Source organism: Suncus etruscus, chromosome 2 (assembly GCF_024139225.1).
Source record: "Suncus etruscus isolate mSunEtr1 chromosome 2, mSunEtr1.pri.cur, whole genome shotgun sequence".
NCBI lineage: Eukaryota > Metazoa > Chordata > Mammalia > Eulipotyphla > Soricidae > Suncus > Suncus etruscus.
This window is the reverse complement of record NC_064849.1, coordinates 58,673,635-58,685,638: the sequence shown is the minus strand read 5'-3', so window position 1 is coordinate 58,685,638 and position 12,004 is coordinate 58,673,635. Positions and strand designations below refer to the sequence as shown.

Below are 12,004 nucleotides of genomic sequence, written 5' to 3'. Positions count from 1 at the left end.
CTTTAAGGGTCACGTGAATTTCTTTCTTTCTTTTCTTTCTTTTTTTTTTTTTTTTGTTATTTCTGCCTTAAAATATATCCATAGTTCTTTAGGGGAAATGGTGCTTCTTTATTCTGTGCTACATAAGAAAAAAAAGCTGGGGAAATGCCTTGGGGACTCCATGATGAAGAATCCACTTCATTATTTTTATTATATTTCTTTTCTAATGTGTATTTTAAAACATCTTTGAAGAATAAATATGACTGTTTCAACCATAATATTGTTCTTACTACAGAAATCTTACTATGACTAATATATACAAAAATAGAAAAGGAACTTTCAGCATCATGGTCTTAAACTTTAAGAAACCATACTATGGGGGCCGGAGAGATAGCATGGAGGTAAGGCGTTTGCCTTTCATGCAGGAGGTCATCGGTTCGAATCCCGGCGCCCCATATGGTCCCCTGTGCCTGCCAGGAGCAATTTGAGCCTGGAGCCAGGAATAACCCTGAGCACTGCCAGGTGTGACCCAAAAAACCAAAAAAAAAAAAAAAAAGAAAGAAAGAAACCATACTATGATTTTTTGAAACCTTTCAATGCTGGTTCTTTCCTTCTTACATTAAAAGAAAATATGAATAGGTGCTGGGAAGATTGTAAAAGCCTTTGCTTGCACACAAAGATGCAAGTTCAATACTCTGCAACATGAGCTAAGAATTGGTGTTGAGCTCTTCCAAATGTGGCCATCATCATCAGGAAGGAAGGAAGGAAGGAAGAAAGAAAGAAAGAAAGAAAAGAAAGAAAGAAAGAAAGAAAGAAAGAAAGAAGAAAGAAAGAATGAAAGAAAGAAAGAAAGAAAGAAAGAAAAAAAAAGAAAGAAAGAAAGAAAGAAAAGAAAGAAAGAAAGAAGAAAGAAAGAAAGAAGAAAGAAAGAAAGAAAGAAAGAAAGAAAAGAAAGAAAGAAAGAAAGAAAGAAAGAAAGAAGAAAGAAAGAAAGAAAGAAAGAAAGAAAGAAAGAAAGAAAGAAAGAAAAGAAAGAAAGAAAGAAGAGAGAGAAGAAAGAAGAGAAAGAAGAGAAAGAAAGAAAGAAAGAAAGAAGAAAGAAAAAGAAAGAAAGAAAGAAAGAAAGAAAGAAAGAAAGAAAGAAAGAGAGAGAGAAAGAAAGAGAAAGAGAAAGAAAGAAAGAAAAGAAAAGAAAGAAAGAAAGAAGAAAGAGAGAAAGAAAGAAAAAGAAAGAAAGAAAGAAAAAGAAAAAAAAGAGAGGGAGAAAAAGAAAGAAAGAAAGAAAGACAAAAAGAAGGGAGGGAGGGAGGGAGGGAGGGAGAGAGGGAGGGAGAGAGGGAGGGAGGGAATATTTTATGCAGTAAAACTAAAATATTTTTGGTGCAGAGAGCTACAAATTGATGAATGTATAACCATATAATTCCTCAAATATATAGTTCTTTAATGCCAATATAGGTTCCACACACCTTTATCATACCCCAATATAAGCCATGGAAACCACTTTTAAGTTTTTCCCTTTCCAGAATGAATGGAATCAGATAGTATGTATCGTTTTGATTCTAGCATCTTTTCCAAAATACATTTCTTTTATTGCTTAATAAAAGTACATTGCTCAATAGAAGTACAGCCACATTCTTTTAATGCTGCACATGAAGGATATCTGGGTTGTTTCCAATTTCAATTTTCTGTAAATAAAATTTCTATGAATTCACTTATTGGTTGTTGTGTAAATTAAAAGTGTTGTATCCTTTGAGTAAATATCTAGTAGTAAGATTGTTGGTCATATAATAAGTAATGATTGATTTTTTTTTTTGTTCTTGGGTCACACCCAGTGGCACTCAGGGGTCGGTCACTCCTGGCTCTACGCTGAGAAGTCGCTCCTGGCAGGCTCAGGGGACCATATGATTGATTTTTATGAAACTAGTAAACTCTGAGCCATAACTGCACCCATAAAAGCATTCGCCATGTTTAAACCAGGCTAGCTCCATAGACTCACTTTAGTCTTGAATGAGATGTCAACCAAGTTATAAAAAACGATGGGTACATCAGCTCATGCAGCAGAAAGGTGGCCTTCTTGGGAGGAGTGGGCAGCCTAAGATTCCACCCTGTCAAAACTATGCCTGCTGCCTCCATAACCCAGAATCACTGCTTTTCTGATGGCCCTGATTCATCAACCCTCCAATGATTATCTATGGGGAAACCAATCTGACCCAACTTCAGGTACACCATTATTTCAGAAGATAATATTATTAGGGCTTTTGGAGTGAATGCAGGTAACTTCTCCCCATATCTTCCTTTTTTCCAGGAAACCTGGTGGCCATGACCACACCCACAAACACAGTTACCATGTTCAAACTGGGCCAGTTCCATAGATTCACTCTTTTCTAGAACGAAATATAAACCAAGCCATGAAAGATCATGGGTGCATTGGCCCATGCAGCAGAAAGCTGGTCATCTTGGGAGGAGAGGGTGGGACAAGTACTCACCCTACTGAAGCCATGCCTGTTGCCTTTATCACCCAGAATCACCAGTTTTCTCTGATGGCCCTGCCTCATCACTTCTCTGTTATTCCCTTCGAGGACACCGATCTACCAAACTTCAGTTGTACCATTAGTTGTTCTGATATCACCAGGGCTTTTTGGAGTGAGTGCAGGAAACTTCCTCATATCTTTCTTCTTTCAGGAGCCCTGACAGTTGAGTACACATATTTAAAAGTCAAAATATCAGTAACAGTGCTTTAAATTTCTGAACAATCATTTGTTTGATCTTGTCATTTCAATAGGAGCACACTAATTTAATAGAATGGACTGGAAAAATAGCATGGAGGTAATGTGTTTGCCTTGCATGCAGAAGGACAGTGGCATCCCATATGGTCCCCCGAGCCTGCCAGGAGCGATTTCTGAGAGTAGAGCCAGTAGTAATCCCTGAGTGCTAATGGGTATGACCCAAAAACCAAAAACCAAGAAAAAAAAAAAAAAAAGAATGGACAGCTAACAAGAACTTATCATTCATTGTATTAGTAACTTCATTAGAGAGATAATAACTTTCACAAACGTGCTTGTTAGTAAAATTTTTCTTTTTAAAAAAATTTCTTATTCTCTTTTTTTATTTTTTGTTCTATTTTTTTCCCAATAATTTTGGGACAAGAGCAATAACACAGTAGTGGGGTGTTTGCCTTGCACGCGGCAAGGACAGACCCAGATTCAATTCCTGTAATCCCTATATGGTCCTCTGAATCTGTCAGGAATTAATTCTGAGTGCAGAGCCGGGAGTAACCCCTGAGCACCACTGAGTGTGGCCCCAAAACAAACAAACAAAAATCAATAACTTTGTTTTCACTTAACTGGAAGCCAATTTATTATGGTCAACTATGCCAACTATGTGATGCATTTTCTTTTAATAAAGTAAAAAGAAAGAAACTTTCTCTTCCACTTTCTCTTTCACAGTGAAAGAGGGTTTTCATGTTGTTTGTAGCACATAGAAATTCCATTACTCAGAATAATTGTTCGACTTGACCTTAGTAGTTCTTTTTTATTTTTATCCATGCATTATTATTTATTGCTGTTACTGCTTGCTGTGCAGAAGAACAAACCTAGAGCTTCATATATGCAAGCCAAATGTTCTTCCCTCTGCCACCTCCTCATTCAACATTTTATTATAATTTTAATTTGTATTTCCCAAATAACTAATTTTGATAATTATTTTAATGTGTTTATCTGTAATTCATGTATCTTATTCAGTGATGTGTTGTGAAAATTTTTTGCCATTTTGAGAATTGTATTTTTTTACTGAATTTTGAGTTATTTATATATTTAAGGTAAAGGGCCTAAATGTGCTTTAACATGCAATTAGTTTACATTAGTTTCATAAAGTATACGCATTTATTATTAATTTATCATTTTATGCAAAGTTGATTTTTATTTTGATTATACTAAATTTATTCTAATTTCAATGGTTTGGATGTCATATCTAAAATGTAATCATCTAGTCATAGTCACAAAAATTGTTTCTAATTTTTCTTTTAGAAATTTGAGAGTTTTAGATTTTTAATTTTATGATGTCTTGTCTTAATTTTTCCTTGGTTTCTGGATCAGATCCTGAGTTGTGGGGCTTACTACAAGCTCTGTACTCAGGGGTCACTACTAGCAATGCTTGGAGAACTGTATGTGATTTCAAGGATTTGATTTTTGTTGACCTTAACTACTACTAATAGTAACTTCTTCAGTCCAAAAATAGTCTCATATACTGTCTTTTTTGTTTAAGTTGTAGGTGGAGGCTAGGATCACATTTGGCTTTGCTCAACATTTTTAATCGACTTTAAACTCAGAGATCCCTATTGAATTTGGGTTTGGGGAGCCACATATGGTGCCAAAATCAAACCTAGGTTGGCCATGAGCAAGTCAAAGTACCTTACCTACTATATAATCTCTTCAGACCACATCTTGTGTTAATTTTTTTGATGAAGTATATGGTTGGACTAGGTTAAATTTTTTGTTTGGTTTAATTATGTTAACACCATTTGCTATAAATAAAGTTTCTCCACTACATTGTCTTTGTAACACTGTCAAACACAAACATTAAATTTGAAAGGATTAGTTCTGTCTTTGAATTCCATTTTGTTGATCTTTTCTTTCTTTCTTTCTTTCTTTCTTTCTTTCTTTCTTTCTTTTCTTTCTTTCTTTCTTTCTTCTTTCTTTCTTTTTCTTTCTTCTTTCTTTATTCTTTTTCTTTCTTTCTTTCTTTCTCCTTCCTTCCTTCTTTTTCTCCTTCCTTTTTTCTTCCTTCCTTTTTTCCTTCCTTCTTTCCTTCCTTCCTTCCTTCCTTCCTTCCTTCCTTCCTTCCTTCCTTCCTTCCTTCCTTCCTTCCTTCCTTCCTTCCTTCCTTCCTTTCTTCCTTTTTTTTTTTGTTTTTGGGCCAAACCAGTGGCATTCAGGAGTTACTTCTTGCTCTGCACTCAGAAATTGCTCCTGGCAGGCTCGGGGGATCATATGGGATGCCAGGAATCGAACCCTGGGTTCGTTCTGGGCCGGCTATTTACAAGGCAAATGCCCTCCCACTGTGATTTTGTTGATTTGTTCATCTTTTCAAAAATACATATATGTGTGCATCCTCCAACTTGTTATTTTCAAAAAAAATTTCCAACTTCTTAAAAAAATTTTTCTACTTCCTTCACTTTGATATATGACATTTAGAAGCATCATGATGATTTTTATTTTAAAAATTATCGCTGAACTCAAGATTGCAGTTGTGTTGGATTGTCTATTTTTCAGGACATAAAATTCTGCAAATTACAATTACAAATGTTAAAAGACATCTTTAAACCAATACATATGGACCTACGTTCATTTTGAACTTGGCATTTGATGGTTACATAAACACTTCTTTTAAGTATAATGCCTAGTGGATAAAATGCTGAGAAAAATAGGCTGAGATTACAAAATCTATTTCTTGGCCCAATACGTTCTGGTGGCAGAACTCAGTAAAAATAACAACTCTGTTTTCAGATGTGCAACTCAGTGAAATAGGCCTTCAAAGTCAATGCACTGAGGAAAAAAATAACGTTAATTTTCATAGCATGCTCTCCTCACTTCTGTCAAAATAACAAACTTCAAGCTGGAATATGATTCTCTTTTTGCCTAGGAAGATTGAGTGGTGTCACACAGAGAGCCACTATTTCCTACAGTGTCCTTGTCTGTTTGTCCTATTTGAGGAATGGCAATAGAGCTGCCTAGTGGCTCGGGCTCCAAGTTAAATTATGAGAAGGAAGTATGTCATGAGGTAGTCATTATTTTGGAATAATTCCTAGTACAAAAAATCCTATGAAAGGAAAACTATGAAAGGAAATTCATGTCCATGGGGCCCTAAAATCACCACTATGCTAGTATAATAGCAAAGAAAAGTACGCTTTTTAGTAGTTTATCTACACTGTTTGTTTCTTCACTTCAATTGGATTGTTTGATGAATTGCCAGTTTTCTTGAATTTCCTGCAGATTGCTATTGTAGAAATTGTAAAAAATCTTTAATTGCACCAAACTAAGTGTCCATCTTTTGTAGGCATGGGGTTGGCTTGTATATTGAGAAATTTTCAAACAAAATTCGTGGGTAAAAGTATAACAGCATATTTTGTACATTGAAGAGGAAAAGAAAAGAGATTTTTTTTTCTTGTTGTCAGATGTTTCCTGGCATCATTTTACATTTATTTATAATGCTGCTGTCATTAATACTATGTTCACTGGTTGAAATTATTTTGTTTCTTTCTTTTAGAAATAGAGCTGCTCAAGACTGATAAATAATAACACATTATATAAGAACTGTGGATTATTTAACATCTCGATTAATGAGATATTTTCTACCCCAAAATGACAGTCTTCAGAGCTCTGCAGATGTAAGCTTGTCAATCTCATATCATGACTAGTGTTTACTAATGAAAGATGAATATTATACATTGTTAATAGTTAATTTTGTGCTCAAATTTTTAGTGAAATCACTGGTAAATAGTCAGGATGAAAGGTTTTCATGGATTGTGAATAGATATAAACATCATTTATAGATATAAACCATTTATAGATATAAGCACCATTTATATCTAATTAATATAAAATTTAAATTATACTATTCTATACCTGAAAACTATATAATGATGCAAATAAATGTAACAAGACTTAAAATTTGCTTTGAAAAACAAGTTATAAAACTAAAAAGTAAAAAAATTGATATTTAAAAAGAAATAACTTGTCTATATGGCATTAAGCTAGGCAAGAGAACACAAATTCATGTAAGTGTAAATATTATGGCAAAAATAGACTCAGATTCTGCTATTTCTTTTCACTTTAGTTTATTGTCAAATCAATAAATACATGACAAAAAAATAAAGGAGATTAGGGTTCACATGAGTTGACAAATAGAAATGTAAAACTCTCCTGTCTACCTGCAATCTCTCTTGAAAGGAAAGTCACTTGCTCGTAGGAGTTGAAATGACAGAAAGAGATTTGAGGCTAATAGTAGCATCAGCTATACTCTATTAGACTATATGGAAATTCTTGGTGGTCTTTTAAACTACTTGTCAACATTATTTGCCCTTCTTATCAGGTCACTAGACTGGATAATGACCTGACATAGGAATTTTTTCTACAAGCATGTTACACTTAGAAGCATGTATTCTTGGTCTTCCTCTTTATTAATAACATCCACTAGCAGACATTTTGCTAAGTTTTTTTATTTTTTAAAGAGAAAGAAATGCCTAAGCAAAGTATATCGCTCAGGGTTGAAGCGATATCCCAGTGGTAGGGTGTTTGCCTTGCACATGGCAGACCCAGGACAGACCTTGGTTTGATTCCCAGAGTCCTCTATGATCCCCCAAGCCAGGAGCTGAGCGCATAGCCAGGAGTAACTGCTGAGCATCACCAGGTGTGGACCAAACCAACCAAACAAACAAAAAGTAGAATTCTTTACTTTTTTTTTTTTTTGGTCACACCCGGCAGTGCTCAGGGGTTATTCCTGGCTCCAGGCTCAGAAATTGCTCCTGGCAGGCACGGGGGACCATATGGGACGCCGGGATTCGAACTGATGACCTTCTGCATGAAAGGCAAACGCCTTACCTCCATGCTATCTCTCCGGCCCCAGAATTCTTTACTTTTATGACTAATTTTTATCTAATTCAAAAGATTAAGTAAATTCCAAGGAAGATGGCTAGAATGAAAATACAAGAACAATGGTGAGCCAGAAAGATAGTATATGGTTAAAATGCTTGCCTTGTGTGCAACCAACATCAATTTGATCCCTGGCAGCACATAAAGTTACCTGAGAAAATCCAGGAGTGCACAGCCCATTATGGGACCCCAAACAAAAAGCAATTTTGTTATCAGTGAATAAATTAAATTAGATCCATTTGGATTATTTTTTGTAGGAACTTTATTATTTTAATGCTTTATATTTTGGTTTTACAAAGCAGTTCTGTGATTTTTTTTTAAAAAAGCATCAAAAGAAAAAGACAAAAATAGTAGTTTTAAACAAAATAACTGCATATACATGTTCAGGCCCCGAGTATTTCTAAGTTTCTATATTCTCAGTTCTTTAGTCCCTTTATAGTTATAAAATTAGTTGGATAAACCAAAATATAATTTATTAAATTATATAGAACAGATTAAAATTAGGTTATTTCTATGTCAAGGATACTCTTTATAATGTTTGAATTCCCTTGCTTTTGCAATGAGGAAAAGAACCCCTCCTTATGATGAGATAATTGCCTTCTAAACTTACATTTGATGCAATTATCCTTTCTGATTTTATTTTCTCCACAATAATCCTGAACAATGACTCCTGAATACAATAACTTATGAAAGAAAAATGATGAAGACCTAGGGCAAAATAAATGTACTACTTCTACTATGATGAAATTCAGAAAAAGTATGAAGGAAGGAAAATGCCCAACATTAACATGCCATGATTTCTATCAACTCTACTGGAGAGTTTATAATCAGGAGGACAAATGGAAAAAAGGCAGTAATGAGGGAAAAGGAGAAACCAGAGTTTAATGATGTCTATGTAGAGTATTTATGAAAGTTTTTAAGAAGAAAGGAAAGCCATGAGTTACAGATGTGTAAACTCACCTTTACTCCCAGTGACATGGAATTGACTATGAAGTAGAAAACTACTATACATTGTCAGTACTGGAGATGAGAACAAAACTGCTACTCATTTGCTAGACATTCAAGTATCACTCGTATCAATAATAATGTAGTGATCTGGTTTGTGATTTCATAATGTAAGGTATATGGGGAATAGATATAACAGACCCTGAAAGAATTTCTAACACCCTGTTACTAAAGGAATGAAGGTAGATATGAGGAAGAGAGCTGCACAAAATAGAAAATATGTGTGCATGAGCTTCCGTCTAGAGCAGATGGCCCCAATGAACCAAGAGTTGGCAGGGTAGGGCTTCCTCTAAAAGACATTGAAAAGATACTGTAAGTCAAAAGGAGACCATCTGGAGGAAGCTAAGGAAATGCCTTCCTCAAAATAGACTTACTGCAAGAAGAAAAGCTCACTTTAAAAATGTTTTAATTTGGTTCCTCAAAATAGATATCAAATATCTAAAGGAAAACATTAAGGAAAGTCAAAATTTATAAAGGCAATAAAACAAAGCAATATAAACAATGAAACAAATGAACCTTGAAGGACAGTTAACAGCAGGCTGGATAGCATAGAAAATGCACTTTAGTGAAATAGAAAGAAAAGTTTCAGAATTCATCCAGAGGTGGAGGATGAAAAGATAAAATATGAGTGACCAGAGCCATAGTGCAGTGGGTTGAACTCTTGCATGTGGTTGACTCAGGTTGGATCACACCATTTGGTTCCCAGGAGCCAACCAAGTATGATCCCTGAGAGGAGAGCCAGAAGTAATCCCGGGGCACTGTTGGATGTGGCCCCAAAAACAAAAATCAAAACTAATAAAATATGAATGATGTTTAGAAAAGATAAGATGCATAACAGAAAATTCCTGATAAATTTTCCATGTATATAAAATGAGAATTACAGAACCAAGGAACAAGAGAGAAACAGGTTAAAGAAAATAACAAAAAATTAAGCTTAAAATTATCAGGCTTGAATCTACAGAGTAAAAGAATAACTTCTTAAAAGTAAATAATAAATTTTCTTTTCAATTTTATATACTACTCTAATAGTTTTTCCAAAATTGGGTGATACACGCTGCCCTCACTGAACCCCACAGACACTCAACTATCTGGGGGCAGCAACAGCCTCCTCTGTGCAATTGCAGGGAAGAGAGCTTTCTGTAGATACTTATGTAAAGAAGGAAGATTTTTAGGGGACCAAATAATTTTCTTTTGAATAGGGATTGGTAGGTCAAACAAGTTTAGTATTTCAATTCCACATTTATAATCTTAAACCTCGTTTAATAAGATAATATACAGCTTAAAATCTCTTTGGGGGCTTTGCATTAATACAATATTTGCGTGTCATCCTTGCGTAGGGACCATACTAATCTTCTCTGTATTGTTTCAATTTTAGTATATGTGCTGCCGAAGCCAGCACTCCATTAATACAATATTAACTAGTTAGAGCTATTTCAAATGTTTTAATATTTTGTTTAATTGATTTGGAGTTTTGAATCACACTTGGCAGTGCTCATGAGCTACTCCTGAATCTGTCCTCAGGGTTATACCTCAAAGTGATGCTTAGGGGACCATATGATTTCTAAGATTAAAATCAGGCTTCTTGCAAGCAAAGTATATGCACAACCTATTGAGCTGTCTATCTGGTCCCTGGTTTTTGTGTGTGATTTTGGAGGGATCACATCAGGTGAGGCTCCACATTCAGGAATTACTTCTAGTAGAGCACACTGAAACCATATAGCAGGGGTCCTCAAACTATGACCCATGGGCCACATGCAGTCTGCTGAGGACATTTATCCAGCTGACCAGGTGGTTTTGCCACCGCTGCCTGACCTACTTAGCAGCCAACTCATCCCACGTCGAAGTACACATGTATGGAATGTGTGTAGACTCGCCAACTGCCCTCCTTCTCTCTTGATTTCTCTCTTGATTCCTCCTCTCAGTCTCAGGCAGGGGTCCTCAAGCTATGGCCTGTCAAAAGCAGGCCCACAGTTCCCATTGAAGTACTTGGTAAATGTATTGATTTAACTTTACTTGTTCTTCATTTTCTTTTCTTTTCTCTCTCGCTTTCTTTCTTTTCTTCCTTCCTTCTTTCTTTCCTTCCTCCCTCCCTCCTTCTTTCCTTCCTCCCTCCCTCCTTCCTTCCATCTTTCTTCTTTCTTTCTCTCTTTTTCTTTCTTTTTTCTCTTTCTTCTTTCTTACTTTCTTTCTTTCTCTCTTTCTCTCTTTCTTTCTTCTTTCTTTTTCTTCCTCCCTCCCTCCTTTCCTTCCTTCTTCCTTCCTTCCTTCCTTCCTTCCTTTTTTCCATCCTTCCTTCCTTCCTTCCTTCCTTCCTTCCTTCCTTCCTTCCTTCCTTCCTTCCTTCCTTCCTTCCTTCCTTCCTTCCTTCCTTCCTTCCTTCCTTCCTTCCTTCCTTTCCACAGCCAGTGATGCTCAGGGGTTACTCCTGGCTCTACACTAAGAAATCGCTCCTGGCTCGGGGGACCATATAGGACGCCAGGAAATTGAACCCAGGTCTATCCTGGGAAACCAAGTGCAAGGCAAACACCCTTCCGCTGCGCTATCATTCCAGCCCCAGTGTTTTTCATTTTAAATATTATGTATGTGAGCTGGAGCATTAGCACAGCGGTAGGACGTTTGCCTTGCACGCGCAACTGATCCAGGATGGATGGCATCCCATATGGTCCCTTGTGCCTGCCAGGAGTGATTTCTGAGCATTGAGCCAGGAGTAACCCCAGAGTTCCTCTGGGTGTGACCTAAAAACAAACAAACAAAATATTGTGTATGTTCCGATTTTTTTTACTTCACAATAATATATGTGCAGTATGCATAGGAATTTGTTCATTTGTTTTTTTTTTAATAACTGTAATCTGGCCCTCCAACAGTCTGAACAACAGTGACATATCCCCCTGTTGAAAAAGTTTGAGGACCCCTGCCATATAGGATGATAGGAGTCAACCCTGGTTTGGCTAGGTGAAAGCAAGCACCTTTTCCAATGTTTTGATGCTCTGGCCCTGGGCTAGCAACTATTGTGTTGCTCCTGGAAAATCCTGTGGACCAGTCTGTAAGGATACAACCTACATCTCCAGCATGCAAAGCATCCTCTCCACGTCCAAAATGGCTTAAAACACTGTTATTCTACCAGTTGAAAAAAAGTTCCTAGGGACAGAGGTGATATTATAGAAGTTAAGGTGCTTGCCTGACATCCTGTGGACCTTCCTTTGATCCCTGGCTCCTGGTATGGCTCCCTGAGTGCCTCAAGAGTGACCCCAGAGCCAAGAGTAAGCACTGAGTGTCTCTGGGTACTTTCTTACCGGCCATTTTCACTTTCAGGGTTATTAGACAATGTGATTAGAAGAACAGATTCGGGGGCGGAGAGATAGCATGGAGGT

At 36.3% G+C, this 12,004-nt stretch overlaps 1 long non-coding RNA gene and 1 pseudogene across 1 annotated transcript in view; both read right to left on the bottom strand.

Moving 5' to 3' along the window:
- LOC125999004 (uncharacterized) overlaps window positions 1-12,004 on the bottom strand; it is a 701,961-nt gene that overhangs the window by 83,462 nt on the left and 606,495 nt on the right. The gene's annotated exons all lie outside the window — the stretch shown is intronic.
- Window positions 9,937-10,032, bottom strand: LOC126002301 (uncharacterized; annotated as a pseudogene).